Raw genomic sequence first — 19,713 nt, forward strand, 5'->3', positions numbered from 1 at the left:
AAATAAATCAGCTATCAGTTTCACAAGCAGAATGTAGCTACAACAGGGGGAGCTCCATTGCTGCCTGAGAAAAAGAAGTCGCTGCTGGCCCCAGCCATGGGAGTAGTGGAGGGAGAGTCGGGTGCCAATAGGAAGTCACGGTTCGCTCCTCCCTCCCTACAGCGTTTATCCAAGGTCGAGAACTAAAACGAAATCTGGACGCGCCAGACTATTAGCTGAGGGGAACCAACTTTTAAAGGAACAGAGATATGGGGATCAGCTCTTGGGCCAAACATCCACAAGTTCGAATCCCCCACTGCTGACCGTCTGTGCTGACTTTGAACAAGTTGGTTAACTTCTACGCCTTGGTTTCCCCATCTGGAACATGGGCATATTATGATAGATCTTACCTCCTGGGGTTGCTGGGAGGGCTGGACAGTACCTATAACGCGCCTAACACAGCGTCTGGCACACGGCGTGCGCTCAGGCCAGTCACTGTTAAGTGTCATGGGACTGTCCCCAGCACAAGCCCCAGCTGCCTGAAAGCCAATGCCCCCACGATGCCTTCAGGTGCGTCCGCTACTCAGTCCACAGGAACCTCCGTCCCGCCCAGGGGAACCCATGCCGCAGCCCGACCCCCATCCCCACGAGCCGGGCCCATTTCTCAGGGGGAGTCCTGCAGCTCCGGGGAGATGGACAACCTGCTGGCGTGGCGCCGGGTCCAGCGGAGAGGGCGACGACGCACCTGTCGCGGCGCTCTGGGCCCGAGCAGCGTCCCGCAGCCGCTCTCGCCCTCGCGGTCCGCACCTGCAGCTCCGCCAGCTCCGGCTTCCGCCCCTGCAGCTGCCGGCACTTCAAGTCTCCACCGGTGCCGCTGCAAAGTCGCGTCCCGATGACGCAACCGGCGCCCGCCAGTGAGCGGAGCCTCGGCGAGTCCGCCGGCCCCGGGCTGGGCGCCGGAATGGTGGCGGGGCGGGGGTGGGGGGGCCGAGGGGGCGCTCCCGAGCTCCGCGTGCGGATCGGCGTGGAACCCGTGCACGCCAGGGCCCGGTGGGGCCAAAAATGGAGAGTGAGCGCCTAATCGGTTACTCAGCCTCGGTGCTGAGTCACGTGCAGGTGTTGTGCGCGCGCACGCTGCGCGCTCGTGCACGCGCGCCTCGGGCTACATTGTGTCGATTCTGCCCATCTGGAAGTCTGTCCCGGCCTCAGGCTCTTTTGGGAAAGTTCGCTTGGGCTCTTTGGTTCCCGTGTGCATGTGTGGTCTGTCATAGGAGATTTGTAAGAATATGCCGAAATTGTTAGGGTTGGGGGAGGTGGGGATTGGGAGCGACCCTGTTGTGTAATTTCTGTAACAATGACTGAGTGCCTTGGAACAGAATGAGTTCAAAGAGAAACAAGGCTTGAAAGAGCCTGAGTCCAAATTTGCCTACCTTTAATTCTACATGGGGCACGAAGTTCTTTCACAATACTCGTCATGCCATTGATGAGGCCAGTGATTATCAAGAATATTAGTAATTTGGAATGCAAAGGATCACCTTTTACACGCACCTTAGCAACAAGCATTAAGTTTGAACCAGCACATGGGAATACAAAGATGATTAAGTCATAAACAAATGCTTATACCCCTGCCACCAGTCTTCATCAGCTCTGCACACATTAACCCTAACCCTCTCATGGAAACATAGCTTCCATGTCCTCCCTTCGAAAACCATCCAGAGCTCTCACAGCCCAAATGCCCAAGCCTGGCACATAAGACCTCCTCTACTTTCCCCACTGTTCTCCAGTAGAAGCTCCTACTCCAACCTCTCTGGTTGTCCCTCGTCAAACCATGGGCTCCCATACTCCTAATTGTGCTCACCACGTTTTCCTAAATTCCATAGTTCCCTCCTGAACTAGGTCTCCAAGCCTACCTACCCTAATCTCTCCAGCCCTCAGTAATCACACCCTTCTGTGAAATCTCACAGATTTACTGCAGTGCCACACCTTGGGTCTTTATCAATGTATGTCATTCTTCCATAACGTTATGAACTCATCAACAATGTCAGTGACTTGTCTCAGTCTCTTAGCTAATACAATAGCACTGTTGTAATAAACAATAAATATTGCTGAAACTGAGGAGCAGGAAGGAAAACAAGAATTCCTTTTCTTGAACTTTCTACATCTAAGTCCATCTCAAAATGCAGAGGTGGCCTTTTAAAACAATCCAAAACTGCAGAAGTAGCTATTCATATGGGGGGAAAAAAAGACTGAGCTGGTTTGAAGTTGAAGCCTGCCTCTATTCTACCCCACACAGACCTTAACTCTGAGTTAAGCACTGAGTACTCAAGGACTGTGTTGACAAGAATGCAACGAATTCTAATCCCCCAACATCATGACATTTTGTGTATAGATTACTGGTCCTTAACGAAAAAGAAAAAAAAGGGGGGGGGGCGGGGGACAAAGGAAAGTCTCAGAGCTTGAAGTCACAGCTAAAGAAAAAGTGATGAGAAATGATGTAGAGAGAGTACTGCAGGAATGCAAATGGAAGGCAGAGGGAAAAATCAGATTATCTTACACAGACCTTATTTGTAGGCAACTCTTCTGTAACACACATTGCACAAGGATGTACTGTACTTGCAGGAGATGCGGATTGCTGTGCAAGATGTTTCAGGTTACCTAATGGGAACTGTTTTGGAAACAGTTGACACAGCAATCTGTTTTATCAACAGAATAACGATCATTTATAGTAATCCAGTCTAGCCAGCCGAGATGGAACAGCATTGACTGAATTTACGCTCTTACTAAAACAAGTAAATAAAGTAAATAAATAGGCAGAAATGCAACAGTGGTGCATAAGGGAGAGCAGATGAATGAGGTGAGCACTCTGATTGCCTCTGCTTACCGCCTGAGAGAGTGGCCAGGAAGCAGTGCAGAGAATCAAGGAAGAGCTAAACAGACACCTGAGTTGAGGAAATAGAACTGGGAGACCGGGAAAGGCAAAACAGTGGGAGCTGGGGGTTGGGTGCCGGAGAGAAGAGAACTATAGAGTGAAAGGAGCTCTGGAGACCTACAGAAGGCCTTGTTCATCTTCAGCTGATTAAGTGTGTGAGTGTGAGGAAGCCACCCGTGGCCAGGGGAAAAGCCACCCAGACAGAGGGCGAGAACAATCACCAAAGCTTGCACAGCGCAAGGAATAGTTCTGTTCCCACAAATCAGAGTGGAAAGATACCCAATGATTATATAGGACCAGGAATAGGACCCGATCTTGGCACTCAGATCAGAAACCTCATAATTCATGATTCAATAGGTCTTGTCTTAGTAGTGGGGTAAAAATGATCATAGAGTAAATACTGTTCTGGTCCTACCAAAGAAATCTTAAAAGCCAGAACCAAAAGAATCAAACCATTTCCAAGAACAAAGTGTCCCCAAACCAGTACAACAGCATTATAGAAAATCAGAAATATCCAGCACCCAACAAGATAAAATTCACAAAATTCTGGCATCCAATCAAAAATGATCAGGCATACAAAACAAAACAAAAAACAAAACAAAACAAAAAAACACGTAGGGAAAAATAGCCCATATAAGGAGAAAAATCAATCAATTGAAAGGGTAAAGGAGGGGCACCTGGGTGGTTCAGTTGGTTAAGCATCTGCCTTCAGCTCAGGTCATGACCCTGGAGTCCTGGGATTGATCCCCCTCATCACATCAGGTTCCCTGCTCAGTGGGATATCTGCTTATCTCTCTCCCTTTGTAGTTTGTCCTACTCATGTTCTCTCCCTGTCTTTCAAATAAATAAATAAAAATTTTCTTGGGGGCTCCTGCGTGGCTCAGTGGGTTAAGCCTCTGCCTTCAGCTCAGATCATGATCTCAGAGTCCTGGGGTTGAGCCCCACACCAGGCTCTCTGCTCTCTGCCTGCCTCTCTGCCTACTTGTGATCTCTGTTTGTCAAATAAATAAATAGACCTCTAAAAAAACCTTTTTTTCTTTAAAAAAAAGGAGCAGGAAGAAAAACAAGAATTCCTTTTCTTGAACTTTTTACTTCTAAGTCCATCTCAAAATGCAGAGGTGGCCTTTTAAAACAATCCAAACTTGAAAGAGTCACAGAAATTATAGAATTAGTAAACTAGGACATTTAAAAAAATTGTAACTATATTCTATATGGCCAAAGAAATAGAGATATGGGAAATCTTTAAAAAGACCCAAAGCAAATACCTAGAAATCATAAAAACATTGTCTGAGATTTTTAACACACACATCCCTACACTTCTGTGGGACTAATAGCGGATTAACATTACTGGGTCTCACAGGCCCTTTACCCTATAAAGATTAGAGGAGAATGACTCAAAACAGAAGCCCAGGTCCTGGGACCTGGCCAACCTGGAAGGAGAAGGCGGGGGGGGGGGGGGGGGGTTAAAGAACCTGAAAACTCTGCAATAGAAACTATCCAAAGTGAAATACAGAGGAATAAAAAGCCTGAATATACAGAGTATCAGTGAGCTTAACATACACATAACTAGAGTCCCTGAAGGACAGGAGAAATATGGGAATGAGGAGGGGTCAGGGGAGACAGAAAAAAATAGTTGAAGAAATAGTAGCTGAAAACTTCCCAAATTTGATAAAAACTATAAACTCACAAATCCAAGAAGCCCAACTATAAAGAAAGTTATACTAAGGAACATCACAATTAAATTGCTTAAAACCAGTGGTAAATTGAAAATCTTAAAATCATAGTGAAAAAAAAATCACTATACAAAGGAGCAAAGATAAAATGAGGACAGATTTCTTATCAGAAATTTGCAAACAGGAAATCAGGGAAGTGGCATCTTTAAAGTATTCAAAGAGGGTATCTGGGTGGCTCAGTCAGTTAAGCAGCTGCTTTGGGCTCAGGTTAAAGATCCAGGGGTCCTGGGGTTGGCTGCTCAGCCAGGACCTCCTACAGGATGGGCTACCTGACAGGACTCAACCCCCCACACCTCTACGGCCAAGAAGGAAATCCTGCAGGAACTAGGCAGGGTTCCAGACTTTCTTTCAGCCATCAGCTGTGCCTCAGGGCAGGGCACTATTTCCAGAGAGCATCTGAGGCATAGGATCAGAGAACTAGTGAAGCAGGGTAATTAAGAAATTAGCTTGCAAGTTGATTTTTTTTTTTTTTACAACTATTAAGTTCATGGTTAAGAAATGGAAGTTACTTTTTCCCCTTTTCCCAAGGCATCCAGCCAGACTCTTGGGTTCAAATCTCAAGATTCCCCAAGCCCTTAAGGGAGCCTGATTGCAAGTATCTGCCTTTTTGTTACTGAAAGTCAAAAAATGATAAACTATTGATCAGGTTGTTCACCAAGAAGACAAACCCTGAATGAGCCTTTTGTTTTTCCTGTGGAATCCTGTGAGTTGTGTAAGAAGACACAATCCTGTGGGTTGTGCAAGAAGACCTTGTCTGAGAAGCAGGCAGGGACCCACATGGCCCAAGCACTGAGAAGGGGCTAAGCGTTGAGGGAGCTGGTTCTGGATTCCACTCGAGAGTGCCTCATGCAGGGCCAGTGGAGGTGGTCAGTCTGCAGAAGGAGGGTGACCATGGGAGGACTCAGAGGACCAGAAGGCTAGAGTCTTGGGAGCCTCAGTGAAGATCCCAGTGGCCAACTGTGTTGTGGAGGGAATGGGGCCCACATACCATGCAGGGCCTGGGCAAGCAACAGTGGCGAAGGAAACTGGCTGACAGGCGTTCTGCACAACACAGGTGCCCATAAGGGAGAAGAGGCAAATCCCAAGAATGATCACTATTGGACTTCCATGGACCTTGACATGCACTTACTTTGATATCCATTCTTTCCTGACATACTGACTGAGAGCCCCTTTGGGGCCCATCTTTTTAGCACCTGAGGATACAAGATGGCGATATGGGGATGTCACACGGATCTGCCCCGGTGGTGTTAAGAGTCTGATGGCCTCTGGCAGGTCAGGAGGGAGACATGCTATGGAAAAGTACAGTGAAGTTCCAAACAGCCTCTGTCACAGAGGACAACAGAGGTAACCAGCATTAGAGAAGGCGGTCAGGGAGGGCCTCTCTAAGGAAGGAGCAGCCAAGCCAAGACTGTGGTGTGAGAAGGACCATGTCTGACAGGAGCTCACAGAAGACCTTTCCAAGGAGCAGGAAGTCCACATGGCAAAACCCTGTGGGAGGATGGGGCTGGGAGACAGAAGTGAGCGGCGTGGACAGGGGGGGAATAAGTAGGAAAGTGGCAGAGGGAGGTGTTGGGAAGCCAGAGGGGCCAGGTAAAGCCGGGATTTTCAAGACACCATAAGAAATCTCAAAAATTAAACATAACATTGTGACGTGTCAATAATGTCATGGAGGAATTCACAGGCCCTTTACTCTATAAATATTAGAGGAGGATGAATCAAAACAGAAGCCCAGGTCCTGGGACCTGGCCAACCTGGAAGGAGAAGGCAGTGACTCAGGAGCTATGATGTGGGCAAGGGCCTGCCTGGGGCCAACAGGCCACAGAGAATCTAGGTAAGAGGAAAGCAGGCGCACTTTGTAAGCTACCATTGGTTGAGCACTTCTAATGTGCCAAGCAGTATTCTAAGTACTTTGGAGGCATTATCTGAAGCAATCCTCTGTATCAATCGTGGCACAACCTGGAAAACAAGCCAGGCCAGACCACTGAAAGTGTAATTTTCACACAGAATCCATCTTAGGAAGGTCTTGGAAGAGCTGAAAGAACAAAAGGGAACCCTGAGGCAGCCCAGAGATTAGCAACAACAGATCAGTACCCTAGGGCTGGAGCAACAAAGTAAAATATTGACAGAACCAGGAGCCAGAGCCACCTAAGCAACATCTAGGACCAAGGACCAAGGAGGGCGGGGGGGGGGGGGGGTTACCTAGGAGGACCCCAAAGGGTTGGGTCCCCCAACCCACAAGGCTGCCACGGCTGGAGATGCCACCTGAAAAGGGAGGGTCCCCCTCCCTGGCTTCCCCCCTTTCTGCCTCCCCCCACCTGCAAGCCCCTCCTACGGGCTGAAACAAACTGCATAGAAGCCTAAGGAATGAGTTTGCAGGGACCACTCCCCTCCCGGACATAAAATAGAGCAGGAAAGGAGGGGAATGGATCTAAGAGCAAACAGAAAAAGAAGGGGCCCATCCTTCCCACAGCCCCATGAGCCAGGAACAATTATTACCCACATTTTTCAGATGGAGAAACTGAGGTATACGGAGAGGTTAAGTGACTCCAGGACCTGGTAGAACCACCATTTGAATTCAGATTTATCTGATTCTAGAGCACAAACACAAAACAAACATTTTCAACCAGCTTCGGTGGGGGCCTAGCAGTTAGGGTAGTCGAGTCCCAGGTCTGAAAAGCATATCTTTATGTTAAACCCCACTCCACAAAGATATTCAGATGGGGTTGGCATTAGAACTGAACTGTGAGTGAGGACATCAGTGGAAAACAACTCTGAATCCTTCTAGCAGAATGTCTGAGAATACTTCAAGGACTTTGGAGCCAGACACCCTGGATTCCGATCTTGGTTCTGCCATTTACCAGCTGCGTAACCCTGGGCAAGTTATTTAAGCTCTCTGAGCCTCAGTTCTCTCATTTTTAAAGTGGATTTGCTCATGTCCACTTCCTTATTGGGTTATTTTGAGATTAAATGGAATAATGTATGCAAGATAATTAACATAGCACCTGCTGCATGGTTAAGATTTACTAAATAGTAGCTATTACTATCATTGTCAGTAGGTCTCCTATTGCAGAGACTTTGGAAACAAAAGAGAGATCTTAATTCTTTGAGTTTAAACCTTGGCAAAGAATTTGTCCTAAAAATCTTTGGAACTCATAGGAACTCTTAAGGTTACTTTGTTCTGGAAAAAAGTGTCTCTGTATCAGTCAGAATGGACTAAGTTATGATACAGTAACAAATGTCTCAGAGTCTTAAGACAACAAAGTTTATTTCTTGTGTATGCTACATGTAAAGGGCAGGTTATTATAGAAGCTCTGCTCCCGAAGGTCACTGGGGAGGCTCCATGTTGACACATACTTCTTTATGTGCTGAGGTCAAGAGCAGAGAGTATAAAGCACCCACTGGCTCTTAATCCATACAGGGCTTGAGTTCCAATTTCATTAGCTGGAGCTCTGTATGAAGCAAGTAGGTGAGAAAATGTCATCCTACCATGTGTCCGAAACAAGATACCCAAACATTAACAAATAACTCTAATGATTATCAGAACAATCTCAGTGAACCTTCTGGTTGGGATGGATAAACCAAAATCCCCAATCTGGAATGAAGAGATTTGGGAGCTTTTAACAGGCCAGACCACCCTATATGACCTCATAAAAGCTTGCCTTTGTTGTGCTTTTGTTGTGTTTCTGAAGACAACTTGTAGTTTTGTTCCTAAAAACTGCTTTAGGTCACCTCTCTGAAAATCGCCCTCGGTTTCTGGAAGATATTGTCTTGGTGGTTTATGGAGTTGAGATGTTAGCTGGACATGAAGCCTCTTGTCTTCTGGAAGAGGGATCCTCATGTGGACTAGATGGTGAGTGCCCAGACTTACCCAGAGCCCTTCTGCTTTTATACTACCATCTGCATGACATCAGGTTGTCAGATCCTGATGACTTGCTGAGCAAGTTCAAGTTCTAGTGGAAGGGGCAAGGCCTTTCCTTGGCTTTCACAACCCCATGCTCTCCTGGACTTCCTTCTCCCTACCTGGGTGTTTTTTCCTTGGCAACGTTTGCTGACTCAAGGTCGTCCTTCATTCTTACTCCCTATTCTCTCAGCAGATCAGCAACTCAGGAGTCATTCTTAATTTCTTCCTAGATCCAATCCAACACCAACTTCCAGCAATGTAACCTTCTAAACAGCTTTCAACCCACCACCCATTTCCTCCTCTCCACCTGCACTATCCTAATGCAGGCCATTACCATCCTCCCTGGGAAACACAAAACTTCCTACCAAGGCTTCTCATGTCTGCTTCCCATGCAGACATCCCACACAGCAGCCAGAATGGACCTTTGAAAATGCAACACTGAGCATTTCAAACACTCCCATTTCTTTGCCTGATCCCCACTGCAAGTGATTAAAATCCGTTCTGCTGTTGTTGCAGTTGTTAGGACTTTTACGACAGAGACTTTTAGGAAAAGTCTCAGACCTGGCCTGCTAATCTTCCCACCCTCCTCTGCTCCCACTTGCTCTTTGTCTCTGACTTGGGCCACCCTGGTTTGTTTTCAGTCCTTCAGTAAGATGGCTCTGCCCTTCTCCTGCACATACGGCTTCGTCTGCTGGCAGTGGTCCCCACCACAAGCCCCTCTTTTCTCTACAATCCATGCCTCATAACACAGCTCAGTTCCCAGCTCCCTCACTGACCCCCAGACTAAGTCAGACCCCTTGTCAGATGCTTCTCCCACATGGGACTTATCACAATTTTAATTGAAGACTTGGCTGTAGAATTAGCCATTTAACATCTGCCTGTCCCTCTTAAATTCCATTCCCTTCTCAATTTCCTAGCACCCAACAGTGCGTTGAATGTCTAAGTACAAGATGTAATTACTTATTTAATAAAGGAGAGTGTGAGTGGCTATTACAGCTATTAATAGTTGTGGACAAGTATAACTTTGAGAACAGAAATATTCCAGGAGCAATAACGAACCAAAGAGTCTTAGGGGCTCAGGACTCTATGGGTCTTAGAGAAACATGTATTCAAGCTTGGTAGAGAGATAGGAAGCAGATTACCCATCCTCCCCCTTCCTGGGTCAGAGGAGAGGGAACAACATAAACACCAGGGTGAATAGGGGCCCAGGTCTCCAGTGGTGACCAGCCACACCAGGGTGGTGGTCTTCCATGGGTAAGGATCCGCAATGGAGAACAAGGCAAAGCAGAGGCTGAGAGGCAAACAGGTATGTGCCCAGGACACTTGAAGGGAGGAATTTGAAAATACTTGGAAGTTAGAAATGGCTGGAGAGAGACTTATTTCTACTTCCTCCTTAGAATCAGTTTTTGTCAAAAAGGAAAAAAGTTTTCATGAAGAGGACAAGGAGAAGCAAAACTACTTTGCATTTAAATTATTCATTTTCTAATGAGAGAAAAGTAAGCTAGAACTTCACTTATTAAATCTAATCAGGAAGATCCACAAAGTTTAACTAAATCTCCAGTTAGAATATTTTTAAAGACATCTAGTTTTATTACTTGTGGGGACACAGAAGCTCCAAGATTTTCTTTTAGAAAATGTTGGGTGTTCCGAACGTACCCCTTATAACCATCTTTAGCTTTTTACTTACACATTTCCTAAAATAAAAGGTTTCCAAAGAGTGTTATCAACAGTTTCCAATTTTCTAAATTACCTGATAGAAAGCAAAACCTGAAAAAGCAAAATAATACAACTGGCTGTGATTTTTGCCAAATCTTTTCTGATGGTTGTCATCATATTATCCCATAGAATATTTGAGATGGATTACAAGGATGATCTCTGACATGAAAGTAAGATATTGTATGATAGGCTTTCCATAATCCTGAGTCACAGGGTACAATCCCCTCCTGTAGTCCCACTTGGTTATACCGCTGATTGCACAGGTCACTGAGGCTGACCCTTCACTGGGTGACGTACACCTCCCGCATTCCTCTTGTACATCCAGTTCTGCTTAGGAGATGGCAAAACAGTATTCCCCTTGATCAACTTATTTTATAGTTACTTTTTCCAAAAGCTGTCAGTTTTGGTCCAGGTTTCCAACCTAAATCACTGGCACACATACATAAATTTAGCATTCATCCATGAATTGTAGAATTCCTAGTAACCACTGTAGGTTATAGATGGGATTAAGTAAACCTTCATATCCACAATGTTGGTTTTCTCTAGGTTAATTATAAATGATGTTTTTAGAGGATAGTCCCTAAACTTCTAGGTCACCTGCTCATTAACTGTTGAAAAATATATCATGAATTATATCGAAAGCCCCATAAACTGATCCCCTCCTGGAATGAAGGAAATTGTAACCTCTCAGAGAGAAGGCTTAGTTAGCTTTAAGCTCTACAGTGTCATGGCATGCCTTAGGTACATGGCAGGAATTTTTGAATGGTGATAATAGTTACAGTAAAATTATCTACATACTCAGTAACCCCATTTTATAAACCACAGCGACGCTCTTAGACAAATTTTAATTATAAGAGTAGTCAGCTGGCTCTCCTCTGCACATGACCTGCAATCTCTTCTATCCACAAAACTGGAGGACGCCCCTACAGGAATCCTATTATTAATTAGGCATGTGTTTGAAGATTACAACATGGCTACCATTCAGACATGTCCGAAATAGTAATTACTCTAGACATTAATTACAGATTGACAAGATACATTATCCAGGACTATGGAGGGTCCTGGAATGTTAAATGCAAACTCAATCTATGGTTTTAATCTCTCTGTGCCTCATTTCCCTTATCTGTACAGCAAGACTAGTCATAGTATCTGCTTTGTAGGGTGGCTGTGAAGACTAAAAGTTAAAATATGGAAGATCCTGCTAGACAGCACCTGGTTAATAGTGGCCAATATATAATGTTCGCAATTATCTTAAGAGTTTCTGGGAAAATATCTAGTCTGGGAGGCTTCATAGGATCTAGGTTCATAATCAATCAGTGTGGTAGTTCAGAATCACGGGCTTCCCCAGCTCCAACCCCAACAACTTCCCTTTTCCACTTACACATTTGCACAGAGTTTTCCTTCGGTGACTATGCTATGGGGTTGTGTCACTAAAGTCTTAAAGACTCCACTTTTTAGAGTCAGGGGAACACTTTGAGAATCTGATGAAACTCTAGACCCTCTCCCGGGGGGGGGGGGAGGTACATATAGAAGTTCACATTTGATTTCAGGAGGTTCGTCACCCACTCTCCATGCCCCCTGCCCTGCCCAAGGTCATTCATGGATTCCAGATTAAGAATCAGTGTTTGAAAGCATGGGTTGGAAGACAGCCCCATTCGGAATCTTGTTCTTTGAACAATGTCTAAAGGCAAGATGAGACAGAAACACGTATTGGTACATTGTAAAGGAAGTCTAATTACTATTAGTCAGATAAGTACTTTCCAATAAAGGATTTTGGTGATGAGGAAGAGGATGAAGAAGAAGGAGGATGAAGAGGAAGAGTCTTCCAAAGCCAATAAAGGTAGGTAAACTAAAGGTAGATTTTTAATTTAAGGAAGCTAGGTTTGCAGCACAGCTTTGAACCTGGGAAACGCCACATGGCTATTATTATCAGCAACTCCAGAGGCATTTTGGGTAACTGATTGTATCTATGGCTCTGCTCTCTTTAAAACGTCCAGCAGGCAAAATATTATCACTGGGGCTCTTCACGCCTGTTCAGTGATTCAGACACAAAAGAAATGCTAATTATGGGAACTGAGCTGTGAATTCTGAGTGACCCTAGGGACAAAATGATTATCTGGTGGTCTTATATTGCTGGAAATTTTTTAGAGTGTTTTAAGATTACATTAACTGGTTTTCACCTTAAGTGCTCTGCCTGGAGAGGCATTAAAGCCTCCTGATAAGAAAAATTTCAAAGAGGTAATGGCATCGGCCAATAGATCTTTGGGTGAGTCAGGGGTACTGTAAGGAGACGAGCCCAAGTGGGGCGACTGGGATCAGCCAGGGTGGTGGGATGGGCTTGCCACAACCAAAAGCTTCCCATTTGATGAGGACTCCCTAACCCCTTTCTGTCTCCGGTTTCTAACAGTGTCCCATGCCAGACACCAAAGAGGAAGAATAATATATTTACAACAAAGGTCAGAGAATGAGGCCAAGGACCTCATTTCTGCTCCATTATGGTCTCAGATTGCACCTCTGCTTCTAAAATCTTCTCAAGGCCCACAAGTGTCAGCATGCTCTTACCCCTGCTGACCTCCGCCATCCTCTTCTCCCCTACAGCCCTGGTCCCCAAGGCCATCCCTCTTCTTAAACCATCCTGAATCATCCCTGGCTCAGGGATTCCTTACTTGTTCCTGCTATCAGGAGCATTCTTTTTCTGGATCTGTACATGGCTGACTCATTCTTATGTGCAGGTCTTGTCTTGGCTAGCAACTTTGTGTTCCCTGCCTCGTCACTTTCTTCTGTGCCATCCTATTTTATTTTGTTTATAGCATTTATCACTATCTGATAATAATCTGTGATTCATTTTCTTTATGTTACCTCTCTTCCCCCATTAGAATGTAAGCTCTAGTAGAGCCCGGACCTTCTAAGTCAATCTCTGCCATGGCCATGCCCCCCCACCCCACCCTCCTACCCTGCCCTCCCCCTCCCCCTGCCCCCCAACGCCAGTTTAGCCCACAGAAACCACTAGATAAACATTTGTGGGCCAAATGAATGCTCAGGGATAACATTTGCTCTGTGCCAGACACAAATGCTTTTCTCACTGAATTCTCACACCACCCCTCCATGGTAGGTATTTATCAATTATCCCTATGGTACATATTAGGTTTTGGAGAGGTTCTGCCAGTGTTTCCAATGTTAAAACTAGCTTGTTACAAGCTAGCAAGTAACCAAGACCTGATTTGAACCTAGGCATGTTTGACTCCAACACTCTTACTCTAAATCAGGAATCAGACACTCTTTCTATAAAGGGCCAGCTAGTAAATGCTTAAGGCTTTGGGGGCCATGTGGTCCCTGTCACAACTATGCAACTCACAATCCCATAGTAGCATGAGAACAGATATAGACAGTACATAAACAAATGGATGTGGCTGTGTGCCAATAAAACTTTATTTGCAAAACAAATGGTTGGCAGGATTTGGCCCAGATCCCTCCTTTTTTTTTTTTTTAAGATTTTATTTATTTATTTGACAGACAGAGATCACAGGTAGGCAGAGAGGCAGCCAGAGAGAGAGGAAGGGAAGCAGGCTCCCTGCTGAGTAGAGAGCCTGATGCGGGGCTCGATCCCAGGACTCTGGGACCATGACCTGAGCTGAAGGCAGAGGCTTTCACCCACGGAGCCACCCAGGTGCCCCAGATCCCTCATTTAATTCATAATTTGATGATACGCTATGCCAGAAGGGGGTTAAACAAAAGAGGAGGGGAATAAAAGGCAAACATTAAAATATGTGCTCTGTGCCGCTGATAGCTCTTTAGATAAGAAAGATGGCCATTTTCAGGTAAGTTTTAACTTACATAGAAAAAGATAGAGTAAGAGATACAGTTCTGATAGGAAATCGGACTCTACTAATTCAACCTCTTAACTGAACTATGACCATCATTTAAGAGTACAGTACAAACTAATTCAATTAAGTTATTCCATTTTTACCAAGGTTCCATTCACATGTAGTTATACCTGATTTTGCATCACATGAATTAGATGTGATGCCAGTGTCTGAACAGAACCACATAACCTCCCACTGCAAGCAAGCCCCCAAATGGTCAATATTGAAGGACCAAGTGTAGAAAGCCACTCTGTTAAAATTCATCCTCTTTCAACAGTGAGACTAAAACCTTCAGTCTTTCCTTCTCAAGCAAGCTTACAGTTATTGGCAAGAGGTGAAAGATACGCTATGAATCACAGCTCGGAGCCAGGCCAGGGCAATCTCTTGTACTTTACTGGGAAGGGGAACACAATTTGTGCCCAGTTATATTACGGTCATTCATAGCAGCTCTTGAGACTGAATGTCCCCATTAAAGGAAAAGATCAGCCCACCAGTGCCTTGGGCCTGGGCTGGGTGGTAAGGGCTGACCTTTGAGAAGGTGGAGGAGGGGCAAAGGCCGTAGTTCCTGTAGTGGTGGGCTCTACAGAAGGACAGGCTGGTGTGGCCAGGGAGTTTTGGGGGTGCTAAGCCTCCTCTCACACTCTGCTTTTCTCTCGGGCAACCCTAGGTCATCACAAACCCATTAGACAAATATTCATTCTCTCTTACCTAGAAAAAAGTTTCCCTCCGGGAACAGCACATAGTGCTTAAACCAACAGGCACATTTTCCCCAATCTGTATGTAATTTTCCAAACATGGGCTTTAAATAGTTGGGCAGGCCACAAAAATTCAAACTTTAGGTGGTCTCCTGGACCTTCTCCTAAGACCCTCTGTGCACGTTCTAGTAAAACCCAGTGTTAGCAAGAACACTGCTACATCAGTTTCACCAGGTCCCTGACTTTCCTATCTGATCAGGCTCGGCACCCTCCAGCAGCCTACAGGTCTTGCCTGACCACCCCGGCCTGTCTTCGGTGAAGAATCCGGTTAGGTCGGTTGAGTCAGAGTCCCCCTTACCCTTGCTGTTGCCGCTTAGTACTTTTCCATCTGCTGACCCCTCCCCCCTCCCTGCCAGTGCTGTATTTGGAGATCAGCCCAGTCTGTCCTACCCACTGTAAAAAGCCCCATCGTGATGGTCCCCATGCCTCTGGGGAGTCCTGAAGAGTCTGCCTGACCATGTTTACAGGTGTCAGTGAGTATTTCGTTTCTTTAACACAGGAAAGCAGCCCCAGCGTGGCAGAACCAGCATGTGAAGGAGAATCTAGAGATGCAAGACCTCCCCCAGCTCTGCCAGTAACCTGGGCGCTCTTCCCTTCGCTTCCCCTTCTGAGCCTGTTTTCTCATGAGCAATGGAACAAGTCAATCTCATATCTACGTTTTCAACCACCCAAATCCCTCTTTTTGTTGTCTAATACCTGTCCTAGTTATTATTGTTTATAGTTACTATTTAAGATGATATCTATTTTCAATCAAAGTGGATTTCTATTGAGCACTTAATATTTACCAGGACTGTACCGTATACTGTCCACATCTTCTAGCATTTCATTCTCACAACCTCCCTGTGAAAAGGGACCCCTGTGATTGCAGACTTCTCAGATACAACAGCTGAGGTTCCAAGTAATAACATAAACGTCCCAAGGTGAAACAGAGAGGAAGCGACAGAGCTGGGCTTTGAGCATGAACCATTTCTTTTCCCCAAGAATTACACTGTCTGCATGTTCCCCAGAGCCCCTGGTCAGGATCTGACTGGAAAGGAAAATACAGATTCCAACTCCATTGCCCTGAAATCCTTATCACCGCACCATGATGCCTCTCGCCATGTCAGGCTACCGAACACCAACATGTTTTCCCTGGAGGAGATGGTGCGGGAGCTCCCACAGAAGACAATGCATGGTCTTTGCCCTCGAGACACTCAGAACCCATGCTAAAACCCATGGCCAAACCAATGGCCCCAGAGAGGCAGTGCTGATAATTCATAGAGCAGGAGCTCCCTCTTCCTTGGATCCTTATTGTCATCAGGCAAAGCAAACATGAAACAATGGCCTCTGCAAATCTTGGTGATTCTCCAGACTCTGAAGACTATTTTTCTTCCCTAGAGAGAGGCAACTCCTTCAAAAATGGACCAAGTTAATAATCTGGTGATAGAAGAGACTGCAGTGAGGGGGCTCTCCTTGAAACAAACAGTTGGAGATTTTTTTTAAGATTTTATTTATTTATCTGACAGACAGAGATCACTGGTAGGCAGAGAAGCAGGCAGAGAGAGAGAGGAGGAAGCAGGCTCCCTCCTCTGAACTGAAAGCCGAGTGCAGGGCTGAGAGCCCAATGCAGGGCTCGATCCCAGGACCCTGGGATCATGACCTAAGCCGAAGGCAGAGGCTTTAACCCACTGAGCCACCCAGGTGCCCCCCAGTTTGAGATTTTTAAAGAAGACATATCAGTACTGGACTGACTGGGGAGAGGGAAGGCAGCACGTGGTCGGTGAAGGGTAGATGTCTAGAGACGGCAGAGCAAGGCTGATAAAGTTAATGTTTTGTGCAGATCTGATTCTCTAAGGGGTGGGTAAGAAAGGAGAATGAATTTAATTATTGGATGTCTACTATGATCTAAGGTCCTTTATATACACTAAGCATTAGGTCCTGACAACCGTGTGTAAAGTTGATGTTTTAGAGATGAGGCTAGTAAGAATCCAAAGAGAGATTCTCTTTTTTCATTCTATCTCAATGCCTAGCTCTTACTCAGATTTTTGTGAAGTAGACGGCACTTACTCAATGGAATATCTGTAAAAAAATATTTAAGCTACAAAACCAAATATAGTGCCTAGTATACAGTAGGTGCTCAATAAAACAGGAGAGATTAACAACTCAATGTGGTTTCTCAAACCCAATCCAATTGGGTCAATCTAATCCAATAGTTCTCAACTGGGGATAATTCTGCCCCCAGGAAGACATTTGGAAATGTCTAGAGATACTTTCGGTCATCACAAAAGAGGGGAAGAGTACTACTGGAGGATGCTGCTAAGCATCCTACAATGCAGAGGACAGCCAGCCCCACAACAAAAATGATCTGGCCCATAATGTCAATAGGGTCAAGCTGAGAAATTCTGATCTAATCCAACGTGTTTTACAGATGAGGAAACCATGACCCAGAGAGAAGGATGACCTGCCCAGGACCACACAATGGATTGATGGCAAAGCCATGATGAGAAACACCCTTAAGCCTTCTACATTGTTCTTGCCAGACCTCAAGCTGCTGACCAACAAGAGGGCTGCCCGTTACAAGTGGGAGGAGTTCAGTGGAAAGGACTGTGTTGGCCAAAGAGTCCAGGCAAACCAAATACAAGTAAGTGGACCAAGCCTGTTGCTCCCAAGTCTGGATGACACCCTGAATAAGCAGCCGGGGAAGGTTCCAGAAAACTTGGGACCAAGGCTGAGAGGGCAGAGTGCTCACTAGAGGCCTTAGTTGCCCATCAGTTTTGCTCCCTCTTTTTCCTCTTCTTAGGGTTGCAAACCAAAACATAATTATCAAGTCAAAAAAATTTTTTCTTCTAATAATTAAATAGGCAAGTGAAAAATATGAGTGATTAAGTGGTCACATTAGGTCAAGGTAGAGACTGCCAGAAACTGATTCTTTCCAAAAGATAAGAGTCATTTGTATTATTGTTTCCACCAACAATAATTTTTTGGCATCTTACCTGCCAAGAGATGGGGTAGGTCCCAGGAGACCGCGGCAGAAGGAGAAGAGCGTGTTCACCAATAACACGCACAAGACACATCCTTGACCTCAAGAAGGACTCAGTCCAAACATGAGAGTCTCCCTTTGTATTGGCCATCGCAGAGCAAAACCAACATTGCAGAGTGGTAAAAGAAAACCCTCCTTATAGCTAAATTATTTAAGCCCGGCATGAATTGCTTATATTAAATAATCTTTTTTTAAAGATCTATTTATTTACTTGAGAGAGAGACAGAGTGCACAAACAGGAGGGCTAAAGGAAGAGGGAAAGAGAATCTCAAGCAGACTCCACGCTCAGCACAGAGCCCAACACGAGGCTCAGTCTCAGGACCCTGAGGTCATGACCTGAGCCAAAACCAAGAGGTGGTGTCCAACCAAGGTTGGTGCCACCTCGGTGTCCCTTAAATAACTTTTAATATAGAAACATTCAACCATGGCCCAAGAATTTGGACTTTACCACATATGTTATTGGGATTTGGTTTGCCTGATGGGCATTTTCCTCTATCCACCAAGCTTTTGTGGGGACTTCCAATGCCCTGGACCATATCTTCAACGGTGGGATAACCAGAGGCAGTATGGAACTTCATTTAGCTAGACAAGACCATTCGACCTCAAGATTTCCTAACCTCATGAGATAGAAAGGCTGACCATGACCCTGAAAGGCTGTTCTGGGTCAGGGTACTTGTATCTTTTCTAGCAGTTTCTAAGCTGCAGCTCAGTGGAAGCTGGAGATCTGGGTTAACACAAGATCAACTTTTATCTTGCGATTTCAATGAAAAATTAAACACCCTGATAACACTGAGTACGAATTGCTTTTATTTCCATTGCAATTGCTTTCTGAGACGGATAATTCCCCTTTAGATTTTCATGAGTTTGGCCCAGAAATTGGATACTCAAGGCATTAAACATACAGCAGCCTGTGACGCCAAATAAACAGGAGTGTCTACTTAAGGATCTGGCCACCACGGCCAGCTAAGTGTCTCCGGGAAATGAGTAGAATTTGAATACATCAGCTTGGCCAGTTGGCTACAGACTGAGAAATCAGACACGAAGAAAGACATGCCAGGGGCTCCCACTTGGGTTTGGACATAGGTGTTAACCTTGATGACAAGCAGTTTGTTGGGCAATGCTTCCCAGACTTTGAACTCTCACTGTGCAGTAAACAATGGATGCTATTTTTTCTGTCCAGTCATAATATGAAAATTAAATGCAACATAAATTGATAACCTACAAACATCATCATCTCATAAGAAAGAATGTCTCAATATCTCAACAAACAGGAGGGATAGACTCTCAGAAGGAAAGCAGGTTCCTCCAAGGAAATACACACAGCTGTATTAAAGACTGGCTACTTTGTCCTTAGTTCTTAGAAAAACATCATAAAACAGCACTGGTCTGCAGTCTGGAATATGGCTACTGCGAGTAGCCACTGGAGTTGCTGGGAGAAGAATTAGGTTTGAGACCCAGATTGAACAGGGAAGGTATTGCAGGACAAGGACAAGAAGAGGTGAGGGGTAGGGTTGCAGGGATAGAACTTGCCCCTAGAATAAGCCTCTCTGCTCTATGATAGCAATCTCCACGTGGTAATGCTACCCTAAATTATTTGTTTAATTACCCATCTCTTCCACTGGGCTTTGAGTTCCTTGAGAGCAGGGGTTGTGCCTCGTTACCCTGAGTCACGGAGCTAATTAGTTGTGGGGAAGGGGTGATGGTGTAGGAAAAGGGCATTCCAAGGAGCAATGGCAAAGCACTAGGAACACAGAGTGCTGCTTCGTGAACTTAGACAATGTGACGATTAGAGGGCACATTTTCTATCGTCTAACCATG

The 19,713-nt window shown here is 45.3% G+C and overlaps 1 protein-coding gene across 6 annotated transcripts in view; it reads right to left on the bottom strand.

Moving 5' to 3' along the window:
* GPAM (glycerol-3-phosphate acyltransferase, mitochondrial) overlaps positions 1-19,713 on the bottom strand; it is a 103,311-nt gene that overhangs the window by 33,258 nt on the left and 50,340 nt on the right. The window contains exon 1 of one of the 6 annotated variants that reach the window (XM_059398567.1): positions 681-930. The exons of 3 other annotated variants lie outside the window; for them this stretch is intronic. The gene's annotated coding sequence lies outside the window, so the exon portion shown is untranslated. Of the gene's footprint in view, positions 1-389; positions 573-680; positions 931-19,713 lie in introns of those variants that run through there. 2 more of the 6 variants (XM_059398568.1, XM_059398570.1) reach the window with 2 other exon arrangements.

This window comes from Mustela nigripes, chromosome 4, assembly GCF_022355385.1.
Source record: "Mustela nigripes isolate SB6536 chromosome 4, MUSNIG.SB6536, whole genome shotgun sequence".
In the NCBI taxonomy this organism is placed as follows: domain Eukaryota; kingdom Metazoa; phylum Chordata; class Mammalia; order Carnivora; family Mustelidae; genus Mustela; species Mustela nigripes.